The sequence below is a fragment of the Orcinus orca genome, chromosome 20, assembly GCF_937001465.1.
Source record: "Orcinus orca chromosome 20, mOrcOrc1.1, whole genome shotgun sequence".
Taxonomy (NCBI): Eukaryota; Metazoa; Chordata; class Mammalia; order Artiodactyla; family Delphinidae; genus Orcinus; species Orcinus orca.
In genome coordinates, this window is record NC_064578.1 from 39,091,005 (window position 1) to 39,109,980 (window position 18,976).

The following is an 18,976-nucleotide window of genomic DNA, read 5'->3' on the forward strand; positions in this document are numbered from 1 at the left end:
ATAATCAATCTGTCTCCATCATTTCTTAATCAGGCACAGCACAGGCCTCTTTCTCTCTCTCTCTCTCTCCCCCCTTCTCTCTCTTTCTCCCTCTCTCTCCCCCTCCCTTTCTCCTGCTTTACTTGTCAACTCTTCTGGATCCAGTGTTTCTGCTATTAACATGCCCCAATGTCACATGCGAGCATTTTCTTTAAAACAAGCTCCTCATTGGTGTATCTGGATACTTCTTTTATTATTATTACTGAATCTTTTTCCCCCCCATAATGACACCAGGATCATTATATAATCCCATAACAAAGAGGCTTTTGAGGCACCAGCTTTTGTCAACTCTAGGACAGAGAATCCATAATTGCATTATTCAGCTTTTTCCCCCTTCTTCCCCCTCTTCCTTGCTTCATGGAAACCCAACCTCAAGCATCACTCACATCTTTACCTTGTTACCTCGCCTTATATTATTTACCAAAGCGTTTGCCTTGAGGACCAGCATTTGCAAAGTTGCCTTAAAAAAGTTATTTTGTTTGATAATTAAGTCCTGGAGCCCACCGCGTGATGATTATTCTGGACCCATAAGGCAGAGAACCTGCGTGACGTTTTTCTCGAAGTTTAATTACCGTATGCTAATTTCCTTGCCTACTACGTGATTAATTAAAATCATATTTTCATAATCATTTGGCACTAGTATTGTTTTAGAATTATCATGATCTCCTAAATAGTGTCTGTAAATAAAGTCGCCTCTAATGGCAGGCGCGGGAGGCGAGGCTGAGGACCTCTCCGTGTTTGTATCGCGGCGATTGGCAACATAACTGCCTTATTTACATTAAATACGCCACAAGGTTACAGCGCGGATCAACGTCATTTGATCGCTGATGACTCCCTTAAACGCCCGGGCTGTGACTGATTCTCCGCGTCCCGCTGTCCACCGAGATTCACCCGGGAGTTTTTTTTTTCCCCCCCAGAAAAGAAACAGACTTTAAATAGTTTCAGGAGCAGGTAAGAATTACGCTTTTTCCTCTCGCCTTTTCCGTCTCTCTCTTCTCTCCCTCCGTGGCAATCTCTCCCTCTCGGCTGGATAAAAAATTCTTTAGTCAAAGGCAGGAATGCAAAGTAGTGACAAGCGAAGGGGCTGATATATGTCTCAGTAACGAGTCTGACAATCAGAATGTAGCTCTTGGAGAATAGATAGATTTTAATAAGTGTGTTTACATGAGCTCAAGGTCAGAAGCAAGCTGCGCTGTGTTAAATGGTTTCTTAGTTGCTAGACAGAGAGAAAAAATGGACGATCACACACCATTCTTTGTAGATTATTATATCAAGGGTTCAGTCTCTGGCTCATCAAAGCTAAATGCCGCAAGACCTATCTAGTTGCTGTGAATTATGCCAGGGCGACAATGGAGAGCGTTTTTAATGGTACAATGCATTTCACCTACCAGATAGGGGGAGGCCGAGCCGGGGATGGGGATGTCTGCTGGGGTTGGGTGATGAGTATCAATGAACGGGGCGATTCTGAAAAGAGGCAGACGAAAATCGAGCCCGCCCTGCCCCGGCTGGGATGGGAACAGTTCGCAGGGCTCTGCCGAGTGGGCGAGCGAGGCGCGCGAGCAGGGCGCCCGTCCCCCCTCAGCCCCGGAAAATGATCAAGTCAATCATGTGGACATGTTTCATTATTCATTGAACACAATCTTTTACAACGCTCCGTTTACGTGCCCGAGTTTGCTCCCGACGCCCGCGTTTCAGTGTTTAAGGTAAGGAAAACAAAGGTGGGGGGGTCTCCGGGCGCGGCGCGGGGGTGGGGTGGGGGGCGGGGAGGGCGCGGCGGGGGGGGGGTGGCCCCGGCATCCGGGAGGTGGCAAAGTGAGTTTGGACTCTTGGCTTGGGCCCCCATCCCCTCCCCCTCCCCATCTCCGCGAGGCCTGCTGCCGGGTTCCTTCTCGCCCCATCGCGATTAAAAAATACGGTCTAATTAAATATCCGTGGCTGTGACGTTGGCGAGTGAAGCTGTCAGCGGGGGGGAAAAAAAGAGGAAGAAAACGGGAAAGCGGCGGCGGCCCGGCATCGAATGGCGCTAGAGAACTTCGGCGGCGAGCGGGACCCGCGCCTGGGCCGTCGCCTCCCCCGCCCGCGGTCCCGGGACCGTTACTTTGAAAAGGAGCCGCCGGGCCTCGCGCCGGCCGTGCCAGCGGGACCCCGCGCCCCGCTCCGGGCCCAGCCCGCGCCCCTCACTCGCGCGCGGCCCGCGAGCCGCTCTCGGACCCGGGAAACTTTCAAAAGGGTCTGGGGGGTGGGGGAAGTCGTATGGAGACGGGGAGGCTGGGGCCGCAGAAACTTCTGCTCAAGTGACTTTCCCCATTTTCTCCTCTGCTTGAGAATCGGGCGCCCCTCGTTCCCTTTCTTCCTTCGCTGCTCGCTGCGGAATTCCGGCCCCGCCGCCGGGGGGAGAGAGGGTAATTTGTAATTTTTTTAATCAAAGTTAGCTGATGCTTACAGTGTGTCAAACTCGCGGGCGCCAAGGGCCGCTGAGACCTGCCATTTTGTGTTTTCATTGGCCTCCTGTGCCCGGGGAGCCGGGCGAGGCCAAGGCCGGGGGCTCGGTGGGGCCGGGGTGCCAGGGTCCGAACCCGCGACCCCAGGAAAGGCCGTGGCGCCTGCCAGTGCAGGCGGCGCCCGCAGCACTACCCCAGCCTAGCCCAGGCCCTGGGGCCAAGCCGGGGGCCAAAGATAAAAATAAAGAAATAAATAAGTAACAGGTTATGGAGAGAACTGAGCCGGCCAGCCCTGGGCTGGAAGAAATGAGGCCAATCAGAGCGAGGGAGTGCGGGCGTGGGGCCTCAGGAAGGCGGGGAGACAGAGGGTTGGGGGCGTCTGGCAAGAGTGCAATTTGGGGCAACGGAAGCTCCAGGCCAGATGTATGACTGGGGGGAAAATGTTCTTTGCTGATAAACCTTTCTGTTTGCTTCAAGACATTATTTTTTGAAGATGAAGAATTGAGGAAAACAGTCGTAGGTGGGACCGGGATGTATTTTAGGCAAAAAAAAAAAAAAAAAAGGGGGGGGGGGAGGTTTTCTTTGATGATGAGTAGGAAAGTGCCCAGATCTCGACGCGCCCATCTGTTGCAGTTTTGCAAATAATTTAAAAGATAGATATCTCTATATAGATGGATGTATGTGAAGTGGAAGGTGGAAACACAGGCGCCGGGAAGTTAGGAAAAAGAAAGAAAAGGGGATTGATTGGGGCAGAGATCTGTCCCCACCCCACTCTTCTGAGGAAACTCCTGCAGGGCTTTCTTTGGGGACAGGTGGAAAGTTGTCTCTCCCCCCCCCCCTTTTTTCACTTCTGTATTGTGAACGTTCCTAGTGTCCGCCTCTCGGCGAACGTGCACACAACCCCCGAGTTAGGTAGAGGGTCGGACGATCGTTTGGGGATGGGTTGGGAACCGTGGAGGCTGGAGCAAAGAGCGGGGGGCGAAGAGGGGCAGGGCGGGGTCCTAGCCCCGCGCGCCGGTCGCAGCCACGGCTGGGTTTTGTTTGCTGGATATTGTTATGTCTAACGAGTGCCTCACAGGAGACGTGATTTGTCAGCCGCCTTCGTTTTCACTTTAGCAGAAAATACGGCGGCTGCGCGGCGTCCTGGACTGCGGGTCCAGGCGCCCGCAGGGTCCGCTGGCGTGGGTGGGTGCGCGGGGGTGCAGGCGTGGGGGAGCGGGCGGCCGACCGGCCGCGGGTAGGGGCAGTGGGGCGGGAGGGGTGAGCGCGCGCGCGGTGCCGGCCTCGGCTGCTCCTGCGCCTTCTCCCGACAGCCGCCGCCGCTGTGCAGTTTAGCAGAAATCCGACAGGGGTCGCGTTTGCTGAGCGCATCCGGCCGCCGGGCAGCCCGAGCGGGCCGCGGGGCCAGGCTGCCGGTGTAGACGCATGGAGGGGGTTGGGGGGAGGGCAGGCGGGGAGGGGCGCGAGAAGCGGGCTGGGTCCGAGTTCTCGCCACCCCCGGTGTTCGTTGTCCGCGGTGTCCCGGGCGCGTCGGGCAGCCCCTGGAGCCCTGGCCTTGCGCCCCCGCCCCCAGCCAAGGCTTAGGTGAACTTGGTTGGGGTGGGGTGAGCGTGCGTGCGTGCGTGTGTGTATGGGGGGGGAGGTTAGACTGGGAACGCTCTGTTTTCTTCCCCAGTTTGATATTAGCAACTGGATTTTTACTTTAAGACCGGCTTTGCTCACTGCTGGGGTTGGGAGGGGGCGATCTTTTCCCATCACTCACATCTTTGTTCATTGTTCACTGAGTGGAAGGCAGGCGACTTAAAGAGACGAAAGAGAGGGAAAGAGGGAGCAAGAAGAGGGAAGGAAGAGAGGCGCGGGGAGAGCGCCCCCGCCCCCGCCCGGGTCGGGTTGGATGGTGAAACAGTAAACCCGCGCACGGAGGGTCGCCGGGAAAGTGGACATTACCGCTTTAATTAACTTCGAGATGCTCCGGCGGCGGGACCTGGCGTAGCCGTGACGCGCCCCCATAAATCTGCCCGGCCCGGGGCTGCTCCGAGAACTCGTACAGTAGCGGCGTCACACCCGACGCGCGCCTCCCAGTCCGGAGCCCATTTGCATAATTGGATCTTTTTTTTTTCTCTTTCTTTCTCTCTTTCTTTTTTTCCCCCCCTCATTCTCCCTCCCTGAAACTTGTTTGAAAACCCAAGTGAAAACTGCGACGACCTGCACGCTCAAAAGCGAGTGCCAAGTAAGTGCCCTGCCGTGGCCTCGGTGCGCCCCGAGGTTAGCGCGCACAGCCGGCGAGCGAGGTGCCCGGACGCCGCGCGCTGCCGGGCGGGCCTCGGCCGAGGGCTGCTCGCTGGCGGGAGGACTGCAGCCGCGGGCTCCGGCGCTCCAGGCTGGCAGCTCGCACAACTTTTTTTCCCCTCTGTCTCCCGAGTTTTCGGGCCAGGTGAGGTGTTTGGACCACGCGTGTACCTGTAGCGAGACTCGGGAGGCGATTTTGGGGGCGCGGTGGAGTTGGGCATCTCGGGTCCGGGCGTGTTGTCGGTCCCCGCCGCTGTGGAGGGCAGAGCTGCTAGCGAGAGAGCGAACCGGGCCGGCTGCATCTCGCGCCGCGGTGCGAATGCAGCTCGTCGCCAAATGCCTCCCCCATTATTCTAAGGTTTGTGTCTCTGGTTGTGTGTGTGTGTGTGTGTGTGTGTGTGTGTGTGTGTGTGATCTCGTCTGTGCTTTAAAAAGAAAGAAAAGCAGGCACAACAAGAGCGGAAAGGGCTTCTCCCTTAGCTGCCTCCCCCCCCCCATTTCTCCAGCATCATTTATTTCTAGTGCTTGAAGGAGAGAGTGCAGGGCTTCTTCGCTAAAGACAGAGTCACCGAGAGATTGACAGTTCTGTTGGAAATGCCATAAATTCTATAACCAAAATGTAGCTGTCTTCATAAAATACTAACCCTGGCCTGTCCAGGAAAGTGATTTTATAGTATCTCAAATTAAAAATACATAATAATGTATTATTATTATTTACAGTGTTCAGAACCTGGGGGTAAAGTCGATTTTCTTGGGAGAAAACTGTAACCCTACTTTCTGTTTGCTAGGGAACTTGCTGGCAGCTGGACCCACCAGCCTCACTGGAAGGGGCAGGGGACTCAGCTTTGGCCTGGGGAGTCGCAGGGGGGCAGCGGGCAACCTTCTGGCCTCTGCTTAGGGAGAGCCTAGGGCTTCTGGCTGAAGGCTGCCTTAGTTATGATGTCATTCTGATAGTGGAGTGCAAATGTCTCCTGATTCCACCATTAACCGCCTGGCTGATTTGCTTGGTAATGATAGCACTGACGTCCAGGGCTTTGACAAATGCAGGCCTGCAGAGCCCTAGGAATTAACTTTTTCCTCCACTGAGGAGGGAGCGAGCTGCCAGAGGTCCACTCCTGGGCTCCTGCCTTTGAACTTTGCAGTGCCTGAGTCCAGACACTAATATGGATAGCAGGTCCCTAGACTGAGGGACCCCTGTTTTCCCAAAGTTTGGAAAACTTTTAGGAGGCTTCGATTTACAGAATACCCTTAAGCTAGTAACACTTGAATCCAGTTGTGACCAGATAGAGACACTTGGATCTGATGGGTTGCTGGGACCCTAGGTCTCTCTGGGGCCATTGCATGGAAGAAGGGATTGTCACATCTGCTTCCTACCTTCAGTCCCTTAACTGTGACTTTATGTTAATATCACTGCAAGTAAACCGGATTTAGTGTGGATTTTTAAATAGTGTACAATGATTTAAGATGTCTTTTGATTTACTGTTCAAATGAAATTTACATAAATGTGATGAAAATGAACTTAACATCTGGGCATATGAAAAAAGGTTAGTACCTCATATGTCATCTGCAGAGAAAGTCTCTAAAATGCTTTCACCCTAAACTGGGTTCGGGGAAACAGTTCCTGGAGACATAAATGGTAATTATGGAAAACCTGGAGAAAGCGCTTTCAATAAATTTGCATTCTCTTGGACCACTGCTCTGAAAACCCATCTTGGCCTGTGCCTGGAGTGCTTAACTTCTGAGCAGGCTTGAGATCTCACAACTCAGCAAGTTAACTGCTGGCTGGGGCTGTCTTCTGGTTCAAGCTGGAGGCCAGTAACCTCCGTTATGGGAGAGGACAGGGAGGTGGCCAGGATGTGCAGCCCTACTAACCACAGTTGCCCACTGGGCGCTGAAGGCGGTGCTGAAATGTGGAATCATTTACCTGCTGAGCACCAAAAAGCTGATGGATTAGGGTGTCTGCTCTGCCTTAGGTAACCAAAGAAATTTCCGTCAGGTCAGACCTATAAAATGCACAAGCCCATTCAGACGAACTCTGAACTCTGTCTCAGTTTTGAGCAAGAGGAGCTTATCTCTGGAGTAAGGAAATCAGAGTTAAAAAACCTTCCCCAAACGTGGTTGCCTTTTGCTCAAAAGTTGGCTGTGAATGGCACAGGTGTTTTTAAAGTGCCTTGAATGGAGGGAAGAAAGACAGCAATGATGCTCATGAGAATATAGATGAACTTAGTTTTTTTTTTCTTTTTTTTTTTTTTTAAGAAGAGGATCATAAAAGAAGAAAGCAAATAGATTTATTTTTCCAGTTTGAATGAGGACAATTATAGCTTTTTAACGTCTTTGGATTTAGTGTTTTTAATAAGCCTTTTAAGTAAGCTGAAATATCAGCTTGCATTTTGTTCTCAGCATTATTTAAAGTGAGACTTGACGCAAGTTTAAAAACAGAAGTGAGCTTTTTGTAGGTCAGCTTTTGTCCATGCTGAGGACAGGAGTCCCCCACAAAACCTCTGCCAGGACCCAGAGCAGGTGAGAGTGCTCAGTCCTGCTTCATCCTGTCTCCAGATGAGACAGATTTGGGCTGGAAGGATGCTGGCAGTCAGGTGACCTGATGCCATCTCCCAGGCTGTGAAAGCTGGATTTTGGAGTCTAAAAGCAAAATACAAGTTCACTGACATGGGAGAGACTCATCTTTGCTAGTAGGAACTTGTGAGCTGAGGAGCTTTCTTGGTGAAGCCGTGCCTGCCATGCACACTGGCCTGCCTCCTCCAGGACGTGCCCCCTTCCAGGACGTGCCCCCTTCCAGGACGTGTCATGGCAGGACAGCAGAGGGATTGGAGGGAAAGGAGCAGTCCCAGGGCAAGATGGGGATGGAGGGTCTGGCTGGTGGGGCTCACTGTGTGTTTTACCTGGTTGTGTGGTACCTGGTTGGGAGCTGTTGAGAGAGAGGCCTTTTATCAAGGCGAGGGTTGATTGCTCAGGCCTGGATTGTCTGGGCCACTCTTGGTGGCATTGAGCGCCCTTAGAGGGTGAGAGCCAAGCTAAGCTAGGGAGTCATGTGTGCAGTTAAATCAAGCTAAGCCAGGGAGTGGCCCACCAGGGTCTTGATTGTGGTGATGCTAGTGTGTGTGTGAGCGTGTGAGAGTGTATGACACTTGTGCACGTGTGTGCATGTGCTGGGGAGGGTGTTCCTGCTAGAAGCAGCTGTTATGAGATGATTTCCTATTTACTCAGAGTGTACTACCCAGGGTAGATTAGTGAGTTTGTCAATGTATGTGCACAGTGGAGGGGTCGGGGCTAAAAGAGCTGAAGGAATCACAAAGTGGAGGGGGACATATATACTCAGAAGATGGACCCTAAAGAATGCAGGTCACCTTTCCTAGATTTTATATATATATATATATATATATATATATATATATATAAAATTTCCCCCCCTGCTCCCCCTCAATGAAGGCAGACATGGATGGAAGCCACCTCACAAAGGTGGGCCACTCAGCAAGCCACCTGGCTTGGGCACCAGCAGTGCCTGGGTGGGAGTGGGGACTTCCCGACCAGTTATGCCATCATCAGGCTTCTGTTGACCATCTGCCACTGGGCTTCGTGGTGCAGAGATCAGGGCTGGTTTTGTGGGCTCTGTTGGCTGCTTGAGGATACCACCCGCTCAAATTTCCCTTTAAAAAATCATTGTAGATCTTTGGTTTCTCTTATATTGGGGTTTTTGCTACTACAGAGGGCATTGAGCACTTGGCTTTTCACAGCCTTTGAGCATGCTGGAGGTCAGGTTTATCTGCCCTAAGAGACAAGATCCAGGTGAGGCCTTTGGTGGAACTTGCCAGACTAGTCTGAACATTGTTTCTCTAGACCAGGGTTTCTCAACTGTGACACTAGGGATGTTACCCATTTGTTGTAGAGTCTGTCCTGTGTGTTGTAGGATGTTTAGCAACATCCCCGACCTCTACCCACTAGATGCCAGTAGCTCCCCTGAGTTGTGACAATCAAACATGTCTCCAGACATTTCCGTACATCCCCTGGGGGGAAATCAGGCTCATTTCCCACACCTTCTATGTGCCAGGGAGGTCTGACCCCCTGGGAGTACACAGGCTGGTGGGGAGACACACATGTCCTAGTGCCCTGAGACATCAGGGCCTGCCTGTACCAAATGGGGGCAGACCTAGGGGTCCAAGAGGAGGGAGAATGTCCATAGTAGAAGAATACCTGGGTGGAGGGTATCTGGAGAGAAGGCGTGAGGCTCGACTTTGACAGTTTTTATATCAGTTACACACTGAAAATGGCCCTGCCAGTAAGAACTGTGTTTCTGGGCTCCCTGACTGTGATATGCAAACCAAGAAGTGGAAAGCAACAGTTCTCAGGCTCTGAGTTGAGGCTGGGCATCCTGCTGACAGGATGATGACAGTGGCTTATTTTTGTGCACTTACTATGCGGTAGGCATGGGTTCTAAGCACTCGACTTGTTTAATCCTTACAACCAATCCCTCTATGAGCAGGTACTATATTTGTCCCAAATTTCAGGAAGGGAATCTCAGACACTGAGAGAGGGGAGTGGAGGGTCCAGGATCAGAACCCATCCAGTCTGCCTCTGGAGTTGGCACGCTCAATCCCTCTCCTGCTCAGAACACCTCCCTTGATCCATGGCCAGCTGCCCTTCCTGGGGGCACACTCACTGCAAAACCTCTGAGATTTCCATCATTGACCCGATCAGCTCATCCACAGCCTCCTGACACCAGGTAGAGAAGGTCCAGGGCATCCAAGTCCTTTTTGAGGGACACAGACCTCCAGGTGGGGCCTCCAGATGGGTAGTGACAGGAAGGTCATTCAGATGCTTCGAAGGCATTAGGAGATGCAGGAAGGAAGATCAGTTTGTAGGATCCCCCCTCCTCTACCTACCTATTCTTGCTCTGTAGTTTTACAGTGAGAAAATTGTGCCATTTTGACACAGGAAAGATGATCACCGTAGGCTTGAGCTGACATTAACCTGAACGTTTTATATCAAGGCATTACAGCTTTGATTACCTGTGCTGTGTTTAGCTGGTCTTTGATTACTGAGGTAGGCTTGTCTATTGCTCTCTCTCTCTCCTTCTCTCTCTCTATCTCTCTGCCAGCTAGTTCTTTAGCCAGGAGGCTGGTCTGCCAGCTCCCCAGGGCTTCATTCCACACCTCACCCTGTCCATCCATTTGGGACCATCATCCCCCTTCACGATCTTTTAGACTTTGGTTTTTTGTTATCAAATACACATTCACCCATACACATAGACAGGATGAAGTAACACTCTTTAGGTTGTAAAAGCCAACCCACAGAGTCCCTAACATTGAGATTAATCACAGAAATGCCCATGCAGCCTTAATTACAATGATGTTCTCACTTGCACGTCTGAGGTTCCAAAATAATTCCTATAGATTTGAATGGGATTTTGGCTCATGGAAGGGTTAGACCGTAGGGTTCTCAGTGAATATTTATGCCCGTAGTTTCCAAGTGCCTGAGGAGGCGAGGTCTGGGGCACCTCTGTGTAGGTGTGTAGAGGTGGCCAGAACATTGACACCTGCAATGGCTGCTGTTGGATGCTTGCCTCATGCCAGACTCTGCACTCTGCACCTTGGATGCATGGTCTTATATATAGTCCTTTTAACAACACAGTGAAGGGCATCCCTTGGTGCAATTTCACCAGTGGGCAAACTGAGAGTTGTGGCAACTTGTTGCAGCCACAAGCTCCAGCATGGCGGAGCCAGGATTTGAAGGCAGCCTCATTAGCCTGGGAGCTCACACTGCTGACCGTGCCTGCACTCCTGCTTCCCCGTGCAGTACTCAGAGAGGACTGTGAACACAATCATCCTTCCCTGTCACAGTGACTCGCCTTTCACATGAAAGTTAAAAATGTAAACCAGGGCTTCCCTGGTGGCTCAGTGGTTGAGAGTCTGCCTGCCGATGCAGGGGACACGGGTTCGCGCCCCGGTCCGGGAAGATCCCACATGCCGCGGAGCGGCTGGGCCCGTGAGCCATGGCCGCTGAGCCTGCGCGTCCGGAGCCTGTGCTCAGCAAAGGGAGAGGCCACAGCAGTGAGAGGCCCGCGTACTGCAAAAAAAAAAAAAAAAAAAAAAATGTAAACCAGAACTTGCTACTTGGAGAACATATGCATTGTTGTAAATTTGTTTCCAAGAGGGAGAAAATATTTGGAAACTGTATCAGCTAAACTGCATCAACTATAGAGAAGCAAACAGATCACAGGCCACATAGATATTATATATGGAATATAATTGCTTTGAATAGCTTGATTATTTAATTTTATCTTTCAAAATATCTGGAAACACTTATTCCTTATTGGCTAGAGAAAAAAGTGTCACAAACATGTTTTTTGTCTTTAAAAAATTTTTTAAATTCTCTATTAAAATCTATTAAAGTCAAGTCAGGCAAAGCCTTCCAAATTATTACAGAAAGGCTGTCATTTCCATGAAGCCTGTTGAAGGGGGTGGGAAATCTTATCGAAATTACAGCTAAAGTGCTTTAATTATTTTGCATCCTCGGCCAGGGCTCGCAGTTTGGGGGTTGTAATCTATTGATGCCAAGTGGCTATTTCAGCAGCCTTAAATTTGCACCGAGCAGAGAGCATATCACTGATGAAACATGGCTGGATCTGGCAGTTAAACTCAGTGCAGGATTCCCGCAGCATCTGAGAAACTTTATTCACAAATGTTTTCCACCTGATAGAGGGTCAGTGCTGGCGGGTGGCAATCCCGCTCCGATAGCCCAAGAAGAGTTCAAAAGGTGGAAAAGTGCAGAATGTGGGAATGTGGGGAGGGAGAAAAGCAGCCACATGCCGACATGAAAGGATTTCATCTGTGCAGCCGAAACTCCCTGATGGTGGAGGGCTGCCTCTGTGCTGGTCCCCACAGCCACTAGGTCTCCCCGAGTCCTCCCGGCCACTCTGAGCCATCGGAAGCCCAGCCCTGCCAGGAGCTCTCGTGGACTTTGGAGGCACCATTTCTGAAGCAAAACACCAGACACCCTGTCTGCAATTCTTTTCTGAGATCATTGATTTGACAACTTAATATCTATTTTCTGTGTGTTTTTTGTTTCATTCCTCCCCCCAACCCCCGCCCATTTCCTCCTTTTCAGCTGTTTCACCCTTTGCACATGAATTCTGAAAGTATTAAAAAAGCCTTTGTTGAAGTTTGGTGGGGGGGGGGGCGTCAGAATTTTAGTCCCATTTAAAATTCTCATCTAACATATTTTGGAGGCAGAAGAAATACAGGTAAGATGATACGAACATTTGCGTCATCTAAAAATGTATTGATTAAGGCTGTAAGGTGGCAGTTTCCCCTTTAATAACTGCTGCCGCCCCAAGGAAGGCACAGTGGCTTTCTGAGTGACAAATGATGGGCTCCTCCAGGATCTGGTCATCTGATTGGCATTTCCCGTGACAATGCTTCTGTGATGTAACGAGTGGTGATACGCCTGTCTTTTGGGGGTCTGTGCATGCCGTGCCTGTTGGCATGTTTATTCTTTAGCGATGGCTGTCTGGTGAGGTCAAGTAATATACTGCAGGTATAGAGTACGTACCATTTTCAAAACGCTTCCGGAAGAACTGGCTGCATTTTGACATGCCGCCCTTTTATCTCAGTGATACCAGCAACTTGATCCTCGCATTTTCCCCCCTGTCTCAAAAGGTTGACAGGAGTTAGATCCGTGTGAGATGTGTTTTTCAGGAGCCTGGCTGCTCAGGTGACAAATACCAGGCCCATGTGTGGATCTTGGGGACAACGGGGGTCTGCTGTTCTGAAAACTTTCTCTCCCTTTGCATGATAATATTGCTCCGATAAAAATCATGTCATTTTTGTGTGTGATCTCCAAATACCACCTTCAATAAAATCATTTGTTCATTGGTCTAAAGAAGGAGTGGTTTCCAGCTGCTTCATTCCTTGGGACAGACTTTCCAGTTAGAATCCGTCTCTTTGACTCACTTCTGCTAGAGGCTGGCCTCCTGTGGAGGTCATTGTGAAGGGGCCCAGCAACCTGGGGAGGCTGGGCCTGGAGCACTTATTTCTCCAGGAATCAGGGCTGAGCAATGAGAATTCTAATACGATAATTTGTGCTTAAATGTGCAGATATTTGTGCTTGCCCACCTCCATCTCGAAGGCAGGCGAATGGAATTGTTGCTGCACTGGGGAGCTGGGGGCCCCTCCTCTGATTAATTTCTATCATCAGCCAACTGTTAACCCTTAGGTTAACACAAGGAAACTTTGTGCTCCTTTCTATTTACTGTATCATTGCTCCAGAAGGAGTGTTTATGGGGGAGTTCTTTGTGTGCATTTTATTTGCTAATTAAATTTTTACAGTGGTTACATAGTACATGCTTTGCTTGATATATCAATATCTGTAAGTTAGTATTTTTTACATTATTTAACTTTTAGGGATGTTCCCTCCTTCATTTCATGATTAAGATGCTTATTTAATTGAGCTGGAAACACCAAGTTTGTAAATGAGGAAGAGCCAGAAGCATTTTTTTGTTTTTGTTTTTAAGCAGTGTAACATAGTTATAAAGAACTCAGGACCAGTCAAATGGGTCCAGGCTCGACACCCAGCTCCACCACTTACAAGCTGTTTGAGAGCAGGGCATTTTCTGTCTTTAAGCCTCAGTTTTCTCATCGGTAGAATTGGAATAATTTTTCTTCCCTAACTGAGTCATCAGGATTAAAAGAGAAAATGATTAATTAATGATCCCAGAGACCAGCTATTCTACAAATGGCCAGCTAATATTATTACTTGTATTATACATTTTGTTAAATATTTTAGGAATGTAAACCCTACCCCAAACTATAGCCATCAATCATTTGCAGAGCCTAGTGAAGTGCCATTCCTCCTTTGTTTCCCTGGCTGGTCTTTAGAGTTATTTACCTGGGGATCAATAAGTATCAGCTGATTGATTTCCTATATGTTTCAGAAGATGCATTTTAAAGGGTCAGCTGAGTTTGTGGAAGGGTACAGTGGGGGAGGGGGGTAGGGTTTAAGTATTTACTAAACAAACATTCTCATTCCAATCCATCAAATGTTAACACTGTGTTTCCAGGACGGACACACACACACACACACACACACACACACACACACACACACACACACACACACACACAGCCCATACCACATACTGGTTGCGGAATCTTGGTGGGCCTTGCTCTTCATCTTTGCCCTGAACCCAAGCCAAAGGTCCCAAGGAGACACTGCTGTCATTCATTCATTTGTTCATTCATTCATTCACTCAATCTTTTACAAAATATGCATTAAATGTATTCTGTGTCCTAGGCAGATTAGTGGTGTGAAGGAGAGCAGAATCACTTTTGGTCTGTTATACCAGGACAAAAGCACAAGTGCAAGCAGTGAAGATGATGCCTTAGGATCCAGGTTCCAGATTTAACACACACACACACACACACACACACACACATATCAGAGGCTCACCTAATTTGCATACTTGAATACACTCACTAGCTGATTTCAAGGGAGCCAAATGCTTGCGCACGAAGTATAAAATTAATGAGTTGAACTTGTGGCCATTGCATTCAAGATGAGTCACCCAAGACAGAGGTGGGGAGTTGAACATAACTCTTTTACTTTTCCCTGCAGGAGAAAGGGTGGAATTCTGGGTTGGCTGTTCCTCACTGGAGGGGATCCTGAATCTACGACAAAATCAACATGTCAGTCATCCTTGGAAAGTACCCTAGTGATGCAGGGAAATTGAAACCAAGATCAGGTCCTGTAAATAAACATCTAGCATCTATTGAGTGCTTATTATATAGGTGACCTTGGGCTTTAAAATGCAAGATATCATTTAATTTAATCCTTAGAACACTCTGCTTTTTGAGGCATATCCACGTAGTGTGACTTGCCCAAGGTCACGTAGCTGGTAGATGGCATTGCTGGGATTTCTCTGAATGGACCTGTGCCTGTGACTTGTGGGCTGCATGTACTCTTTGGACTGGGGCTCTGGGACACCTGGCCTGGACCTTCTCTGGAAGTGGGATTTTCTAGAACACATACAGCAGTTGGAGAGTCGAGGCTTCTGAGCCTCATGAACCATTCCTCTTCTTCAGGTGGAGCAGTATGCAGTGGAGCAGAGCCCTTGGCAGGGGGCGGGGGCTGCTTTCCTGTCACACTCCTCCCTTCATACCACTCTGGGCAGTGTCGCCATGCTCTGCAGTTTGTTCTCTCAGATTTGTCCATCCTGCAGATATTCACTGTGCTAGGTGCTGGGGACACAGCAGTGGACCCGGCATCCATGGTTCCTACAGCTCTAGAGAGAGTCACAAGAGAGACACGGTATTTATCATTTCCACTGTGACCATGAATAGTGAAGGAAGAGGACAGAGGGCTGCGGGGAAGTGCCTCTTCAACTAGGTGGTCAGTGCTGTTCTTGGAGGATTAAAGGTGAGAAGGAACCAGTAAAGCAAGGGGTAGGGAAAACTTCCAGGCAGAGGGAACAGCATGTGCAAAGGCCCTGAGGTTGGAAGGATCGCGATGGGTTGAGGAGAAGAAAGAAGGCCAGGGTGGCTGGAGCTGGGTATGCACTGCTCCCCCAAAGAATAGTGCAGTCTTCTTTCTTTACCTGGGGAAGGAGACTTCTTCCAGCTGCGGCCACCCCTCAGTTGGCTGTGAGCACGGCCTGTTGAGGGACATTTCTGTTGGAGGGTGTCTGCTGGAGGCTGTGGCCTTCTCTGCCATCCAAAGTCAATGTCCTCCTTCCAAGTGGCCCTTCCCTCCTACCCTCCGTCTGTTCTTCTCTCTATACAATTCATTCATTCATTCCACAGAGATCCACTGAACATCTACTCTGCGCCAGGCACGAAGTGCATATAAAGTTAGTTGCAAAGACAAAACTTATGTAAGCTCTCTTACATTTTAGGTTCTGTTGAGATTCACAAGTGCTTCTGTGATGTCTGGCTCCCCTCTGCCCCTCCACCCCAACTCTAGGGGGTGTCCCCTGACTACATAGTTCTCTTGTACTTTGTTTGGTTAGACTTGTTTATACTTCATGCAGTCTCAGAGCAGAGAGGATAAAGCTTGAGTTTGCACCAGCATCTCAGAGTTCCCCTTTCTTTCCTGTGCATGGCCACAGTGGTTACATGCTTCCCTCCATCCCTTCCCACCCTTGTTCCTGAGTGTGCACCCATGTCAGGCAGTGTGCAGAGTGCTGGGGTGATGAGGGACAATGTCACCACAGGGCCTCTGCCTCCATGGAGACACCTCAAGTTTGTACTTGATTCAGGTGTCTTGGGATTTTTGAGGAGGTTCTCACCTCCCAGCTCATTCTGGGGGTCATGAACACCTTCCCCTTTCAGGAAAGGGACAGTGTGGCAGGACAACTAGGTACTTGTTTATGTCGCCTATAAGTCCAAAGAGGAGTTTTTGCTGTAGAACTTGAAGGTATACATTTACATGCCTGGTCCTTTTGATTCATTACTTACATGATTACATTGGTAACTTTTAAATTTAATTTAGTTTAATTTTTTAGTGGAAAATGAAGTATGTCCTGGCTCTTTGGATACTGAACTTTTTTTCTCTTCATTTGGTTTTAAATGGTTAAGTAACTTTCATTAAATAACTGTAAACATTCCAGATCATCCTGCATATATATATTTCACATCATCATAACTTTGATGTAAAATATTAAAATGTACATGCCTCAAAAGAAAAATTATGGAAACAAATGCGTGACTTATTACACTTTCAGAAAAGTTGCTTAAATATTTCCCCTTCCTTAGCAAAAATCTCTGATGAATTAAGAGAAAAAGCATTTAAGCGCACTATAAAAAATAATTCTTTAGAATAAAGGAACAGACCTTGGTAAGTGGTATTCCCCCATTTTATCTATTCAGCTCTGTGAGTATATGTTGGCTATTGTCCACTCATATTCATGCTGATATAGCTTACTTTATAATAAAGTAAGCTGTATCAGCATGAATATAATCATTTTAATTTCTAAGCTTTAGTTGGACTATTTTATCCAAGTATATAAATATAGCTCTAAATTTCTATATACTTTATGAAATTTGAAACAACAATTCTTCCTTTTCCTTTTAAGAAATATTTCAGTCTATAGTAAAATTGTCTGGGAAGCATTTGGTATTTTATTTTGGTCTCTGTCATGCCTTTCCATGTGATTGTTCTATATTAATCTTGAAAAGTGACATAAGATTTCTTTTCCATAATAAATAGCAAATACTGTAATAATAACAAATGATAACTCTAATGAAAAAATTATATTTTTCTCCAACTAATAGAAGAGTGCCAACAATAGGTAGGATAAAATAAAATCAATATTTTGACACTGCTCTATTATGTCTGGCTCATTAATTTGGAGAAAACTTCTCTCTTCAATCCTAAATCACAAAGTGTCAACAAATAGTAGTTTTAATGTCTACTTTCATTCCAGTGCATTTAATGCTTTGCAAGTTATTTTTGGAGGAAAACGATTTTTGATTCTGCAGATGTATAGAGATTGCATTGTGTAGGTTTTTGTCTTAGGGAACAATGAAAAAGTTTTGCCATGTACTTTGTATTCAAGAGATAGTTCATTCCAAATTCCAGTTCAGCACAATACTATATGGTTTTCATATAAATGAATATGTATGTATGCATATCTGTATATGAATATATATGTATATGTGTGTATATACACATATATCTATATGTGTATATACATGTATATGTATGTATGTGTATACATGTATCATTGTCCTATTTTATTTTCCTCACAAACACACATACACACACACACACACACACACTCTTTTTTTTTTTTGGCCATGGGCCCCGGCAGGAAAAGCACCAAGTCCTAACCACTGGACCGCCAGCGAATGCACCCCATCACACACACAGTCTTAAAGGCCATGCTCATTCATGTTCATTAATTTCACCCAAAGTTTTGCATAGCTTCCTCTTCTTTTAGAAGAATCTAGCATTTCTGATTTCCGAGTAGCAATTGTCAGTTGATTAAGGTCAATGCTAGCACTTATTCAGGCTCCTATTGACTGGGGCCACGTGATACGAGGGATTGATCCACCTTAGACACAGGCTTGCTAATTTTCCATTGTAATGGTACTTTTCACCTAGTCCATTCTTCCTTACCCCATGTCTTTCACTTAAGAACACTCCCTCCCGCCCCCCAGGTCCTGTGCTGTTATATTAATGCAGAATTACATCTCTCACTTGTGCAAAAAGTATTTGTATCACCGCTGCCTGTCCTCCTTTGTTTTCTGGAGATCACAAAAGCCTGGGATTTAGACTAGCAGATAATAACATACAGTGCAAATTATTGATGCTGCTTTAATTGTCTTATTGACAATTCACTTGAACTTGGAGAAGCATGCTAATATTTATCATCCTGTGAACTCATGTGCATTTTCTTGACTAAAGCCGTAATTACAGAAGAATTTCAAAACTCAGATGTCTGCCTGCAGTGGCCTCACCTTTCCTCTATTTGGACAAAGGCTTCCAGACTGCTGCATCGAGGGAGAGCTCTCATCGTTCACTGCCCCATAAGCGTCAGTGTCCTCCAGACGCCTCTCGCTCTAGGGGGTATCTGGCTAATTAACACCTTGACCAGCACCTGGCCAGGAGAGGAGGCGGCGATAGCACCCACCTGAGCGGTGGTAAAGAGGGCCGTGCCCATCCAGCCTCAGGGTTGCCCAGAGGTTTCTGTTTTTGGAAGAGACAGGTGTTTCTTTCCTTTTGGGAAATGCCCATAAAGAACATTAAAAGATTTAGAACAGGCTGAAGCTGAAGTTGAGGCCACTGAGCTGACTAGGAGGTAAAAATCCAGTTGAGGAGGGTTTTGACAAGCTCGTGTTGCTGGCTGGAGCCATCATGGCCTTGCCCCGTACCTTGCTCTCCCCATCTCCCCTCTGCTGCCCATCATCCGCTGGGCTCTGCCCCCTGGCCCTCCCTCGGTTCCTTGGGCATGCTAGGCTTGATCACACTTGAGGCCTTTGGCGTGGCTATTTCCTCTGCCTGGAACCCTCTCGTCTGCACCCTTCACCTGGTCTCTTCTGCTTATCCCTCAGGTCCCACCAAAGGCCACCTCTTCAGAGAGGGTTTTCCTGGCTTCCCTCTTCTTCTACACCACATTGCTCACCTCCCAGCTCACGGTCCTACTTTATTTTCTTCACGGGATTTATCTTAATTGATTGCATCGAGTGTTAGCATGC

At 48.2% G+C, this 18,976-nt stretch overlaps 1 protein-coding gene across 4 annotated transcripts in view; it reads left to right on the plus strand.

Moving 5' to 3' along the window:
* Positions 1 to 824: 824 nt before the first annotated feature.
* The window catches only part of ZNF536 (zinc finger protein 536), a 418,376-nt gene continuing 400,224 nt past the window's right edge, over positions 825 to 18,976 (plus strand). For 3 of the 4 annotated variants that reach the window (XM_033415005.2, XM_049703340.1, XM_049703339.1), the window contains exon 1: positions 1,528 to 1,742. The gene's annotated coding sequence lies outside the window, so the exon portion shown is untranslated. Of the gene's footprint in view, positions 991 to 1,527; positions 1,743 to 18,976 lie in introns of those variants that run through there. The other variant, XM_049703338.1, reaches the window with a different exon arrangement.